The sequence below is a fragment of the Manacus vitellinus genome, unplaced genomic scaffold (genome assembly GCF_001715985.3).
Source record: "Manacus vitellinus isolate BGI_N305 unplaced genomic scaffold, ASM171598v3 scaffold_16_pilon, whole genome shotgun sequence".
In the NCBI taxonomy this organism is placed as follows: Eukaryota; Metazoa; Chordata; class Aves; order Passeriformes; family Pipridae; genus Manacus; species Manacus vitellinus.
The window spans coordinates 5,547,007-5,552,154 of NW_021939189.1; the positions used below are offsets into that span (position 1 = coordinate 5,547,007).

A 5,148-nucleotide genomic window follows, 5' to 3' on the forward strand; every position below is an offset into this window, starting at 1 on the left:
CCTTGGATCCATTGCAGATAATAGTCAAGAACAAAAACAAGCTCTTGTCTCCTACTTCCAAGGCAAATGACAACCCACAAAGAGTTGAAATATGCTTCATTCTCCATCCTCAACTTGACCAAGAGCCTGAAAGGACTTACAGCTCTGCCCTTTTTACCCATGTCCCCCATTTTCCCTCATCTATTGTCGCCAAATATGCAGTTGAAATTAATAGCACCACTTCACCTGCCACATGTCAAACTTAATTTTACTTTAAATCAGTCTTAATTATTCTAGTCAAGTTTATAGTTTTAATGGAAAGACATTGCTTGCTTAAACTATAACATTTATTACAAAGGGCCAAGAGAGATTTAAAGTCACATTGTCTTTCCAAAGTGGACAGCTTTAACTAGATAGTGTCACATCTCATGCCTTCTAAGAAGGTGAACTTTCTGAATCCAGATACCCAAGACAGACCCAATGACCGAAAAAAAAAAAAAAAAACCCACACAAATTAAATATAAAGACAAAGTGCAATGCCCAGTGGGAGTTTCTCCATTTGCACCAGGGTACTCGAGCACCAGTGTGTTACAGACTAATCCTTGCCATGAACTATTTTCGGGGAATGAAGAGAGAAGAAGGGTAATTCCAGGAACGTGACTCCCTTTTGATAGGCTGACAAATCAGGTCAATGGCTAATACTGATCACTATGAAATGCTTCAGCTCTGAGGAAGATTTAATGGTGCTCACAGCACTGTAGCTGCCTCCATCTCCCATTGGTGCCACTCATTTACGTGCAGGTGAAACATAAAACTAAGGGCTATTAAAGAGCCCACAGTTTTTCCAGGAAGGAGGGTGTTAGGTCTGCATTAGATCCTGGCGCTAATCCAGAGCCTGTAATCACACCTTGCCAACTGTACCGAAAATTTCCCCTATGAGTTCCTTTGGCAACACCCCATTTTACAGAGCTAAGTCTGTGCAGAGTGACAGCAGCCTTTCAGTCCAGCTGCATTTCAGTCGTAGGAAAATAACCCTCTGGGCACAATTTATTAAGCACTCTGGGACATCTCTGGCAGTTTTGTTTAGTGGTTAGAACATGAGAAAGAGCATCAGGATTCAATATCTGGTTATCTGATGACTGCAAATAAGGTATTTAAATTGTTGTGTGCTTTCGTTTACCTGTCTGTGAAATAAGTAAAACAATATTGCTAAAAATATATATAGTCCATGGCTATCATTTATGATTTGCATAAACATCCCTAAATCCACTCCAACTCCCTACAAACCAGCTACCCAAAAGATAAGCATTAGCTGAAGGTTTATGCATGCATTGTTTCTTCTTTTTTCTTTTCTTTCTTCCTTCTGTGGGCTTCCACTCAGAAAACAGATGGTCTCTTCTCACTGACATTTTCTTACAGTTTTTAAATGATGCTGCAGTAGGGGAGAGCTGAAATGTTCAATCTAGAGCTGTTCAGTCTCAATCTAGGTCCATAATTAACAGTAGCTAAGTGAAGTTTAATAAGGGCAGCCCACTAACTTTTCTGTCTTTTTTTTCCCAGTGCATTCACAACAAGGCCATAATGAATGTGCAGTTCATGGATTTTCCCCTGACCATGACTCCCTGGAATATTTAGTGTTTACCTTTTGTGATAATTAAAGGAAGGGAAATGAACCCTAAAGGAAGACAGAGTGCCATCTAATATTCCTTAATATTCTCTTGTTTCTTTAAGTGATGGTTTTTGCCAAAGGAGGGCCTCCTTTTCTTATCATCAGCCAGGTCCTGACCCTGGGCCAGGGATCCTGGTTGTAACTTGACCCTGAGACCAGGTGTGTGCCTGCAGGTCACAAAGCTGACAAAAAAAAATATCAGCCCATGCTGCAAACAAGCCATTCCTGAGCACATTATTGCCTTTAACTCTTTCAAGCTCTCTTCAGGCACAAGCACTGGAGTGACTGCTCTGTGTAGTGAAACTTGCTACCAATGCATCCCGTACCTCTGCAAACCTGCAACATGCAGGGATAACCACAGATGGGAGCATGTACAAACTAGACCTTTCATTTGTGTGAGCAAGTTTATTGTATCTGGTTGAAAATGAGCTGAGAGAGTCTGTGACCTGCAGAACTATTTGCTTTCTTCTTGTCCTTTCTCAAAGCTGTTGCTAAATCTCAGGGATTTTACAGGGATTGACTCTGGGATGGGTGAGCTGCTCCAGGTTTCTGCAGCGGGTCAGGCTCTGGAGACTTTCAAGCACTGCCTCAGATGTGCCTCAAGAGGAAATTCGGTGTTAATGCCTTCATCCAGTGCAGTGACTGCAATGCTGGACTATTACACACAGAGAGCAAGTGATGCTGAGGAAACTCCCAGACGTCCTTTGCAGGATGGCAAGGTTGTTCTAAGCCTGGCCTAAAGCGCATGTAGTCTAAGCATTTGGCTGCCCTGAATTCTTCGTGGTTTGGAGTATGGCTTACCCATAGGTACTCCTTTCTCCAGCAAAACCCAACAATATATGCAATATATTCTTTTTATTTGCCTGCTGCTTTTTCTTTCTCTTTTTTCCCCAGCCTTCAGCATGTCCCCAGGTCATCCCTGCAAGCCTTTGTCCTCGCCTGAAATGTCTGGAGACTTTTATGGGGGGTTCCTGTCATCACATGCATCCCAGTGCATGGGCTTCTAGGCAGACTCCTCAAACTATGAATTAAAAAGCACAGGAACTGACAGCCCTGTGAACTACCTGTGAAAAATCATACCTGGGTTTATGAAGCTATTATGTCTTCAAGGACATTCGGCAGCAATTCTTGAGGAGACAGTGTTACAGGGGGGGAAAAAAGGCTTTTTCAACATCAGTATCTACTCTAGTCCTGGTACAAAATGAATGCCACTAAGTAATAAGTAGTCTGCATTGTTATGAGCATAGAGAGTGATCCAAAATCTATTAAATAGGAGAATTTCCAGTGATATCCGTGGTCTGTGGTTGGGGTCTTCAGATAGAAAATCTCACTGGTATCCCATTTGCATTGTAACAGTCTCATAACAATTTGTGCAGTAAAATCATTACCAAAAGCCATTAATAATATGAATACACGAACAGTTCAGCTCTATCCAAAGGGGCTAAGCCCCCCCCCAGCTTCTAGAGTTATGCACACTTAAAGAAATCAAAGCTTTTCCTTTTCCCTTACTGATCAGAGAAGTAAAAAAAAAAATGTAGCCAGTGCTGAATGCTTTCTCTCTTCCTTCCCCCTTTTCTTTCTTGCTTGCTCCTGAAAAAAATAAAAATAAAAAATTGCCAAATCCATTTTAATGACACTTTATATAAAGCATTTTTCCAGACTGATATTGTGGACATCACTATGTTCCACCCCATCACAAACTTTTATGGCTGACTTATAAAGTCCCAGAGAAGGAGATGTATAAAATTCATGCAGGCCATGGATACCAGAAAACATACTTGGGAGCTTAGGCAGGGTTCTGTGGAGACAGCTAATATGTAATTGAGCAGTTACCCTCCAGTGTAGAGATATCAAAAGAAAACAGATACCTGGTTGCTCAGGTAAAAGCCCATTTCAAAAGTTAACTTTAAACAGATTGAATCTGGTGCTGTAGATTTATAGTCACATTTTCTCATCAAAACAATCAACAAAAGATACTTAACCAGAAAGATGCTCGAGTCATGGAGATCCAAGACATAAAGCCAGTTTATCTCCCAGCTGCCTTATGAGATCTTCCCTCAAATTAAAATGGTCATCCATACAACACACATTTAGAGTGTACAAAGCTAAATGTACCTTCATGGCCACATGTACCCATCTGCAAACTCAGACCACACCAACCAGTTGTACCTCCCAGCTGCAGATCTCAACAAAAGAACAAAACCCCTACAAAAGTCCATTAACACGTTGAAATCAGCACTCTTTGTGCCAGTGCATCCTACCTTGTATGATTTAAATTGGTACAAGACCCTCATGGATTGGAAACACTGTATTATCCTTTTCATCCCATTTATCTCACAAAGTGAATTTATTAATTCTCTCCATACCACGAAAATTCTCTATTTTTCACGTCTTTTTTTTTACCACTATTGATTTCTTTCAGGAGTGCTAGGGATGATGCATTGGAAACACTGGAAGACCCAAAGCTTTCATCTGCTAGTCAGAACATCAGATAAACTGCATCTCCAAGTTTGGAGCGAAGATGATTGACTGGGAAATGATTTAATAATAACTTCTCCATGTGGAATTCTCTTTTAAAATGTATTGTGTTCTGTGCATGCCTACAGGTGTGTGAGTATATAAAAATAATAGATCTGGCTGAAAACTCCTCTGCTTTGGCAGTTTTCAATCTTTCTGGGTTTGTTTCCCAATAGAAAGCCATTCTTTTCACTGAAAACACTAACAACAATGAATTTGTTTACATGTCAATGAGAGAAAAATCCTTCATGTGTTTTCACTGCTCTCCTGCATTAGTCTTTTATCACCATAGTTATTAACTTTACCATTTGACATAGGGCCAGCCTATTAGCCCCTAACAGCACACTGAGGAAGGGGCTGTTTGTGCCATAAACCTTGTCAGCAGAAGTCATGGAGTGCTTGCTCCTGGCCACACGTGTTCACATGGCTGTGTTTGGATTCACACAGTGATGCCCCAGTCCTGTTTTGTGAATGCAAATGAAGGATAATTATCCTCATGGCTCTTGTTAATATTGAGCTTGCAGAGCATCGGGGGAACTTGTCTTAGGCTGTTCCCTTGCACATCTTTGGGTTGGGGAGTTGAAGGCAATCCTGGCACTGCTTGTTCAGGGATGCTCCATTAGTGGGAAAAGGCTCAGTGGCTGCTGTGGTCAAGCACTGCCTGACCTTCTCTTGGGGCAGATCATACATACAGGTCAGCACATATGTATACAGGCTGGGAAACATCTGCTAATAATACAGCAGGCTAATGAGCAAGAAGCTCCTTGGCAGGACATGCCCTGAGCTCTTCTGGAGGTGCCAAGGTGGGACTGTGAAATTTGGTGATCTGTCGAGTGTCTTTTTTGTGCACTGTCACGCATGGTGTTTCCAATCAGCCTCCGAGCGCCAAGAACCTCCGAGAGCAGCCAACCTCTCCGCCCTCCTGCGCAGCTCAGTAGCTGCAGGCTTCCTCTTGGCAGGCATCTTCTGCACCCAAAATAATA

The 5,148-nt window shown here is 41.9% G+C and overlaps 1 long non-coding RNA gene across 1 annotated transcript; it reads left to right on the forward strand.

Annotated features, from left to right (window-relative positions):
• Window positions 1-997: 997 nt before the first annotated feature.
• LOC108639086 lies at window positions 998-4,287 on the forward strand. Its single transcript, XR_001920246.2, has 3 exons — window positions 998-1,129; window positions 2,162-2,367; window positions 4,071-4,287. It is a non-coding gene; the product is annotated as an uncharacterized LOC108639086 (long non-coding RNA).
• The last annotated feature ends 861 nt before the right edge of the window (window positions 4,288-5,148 follow it).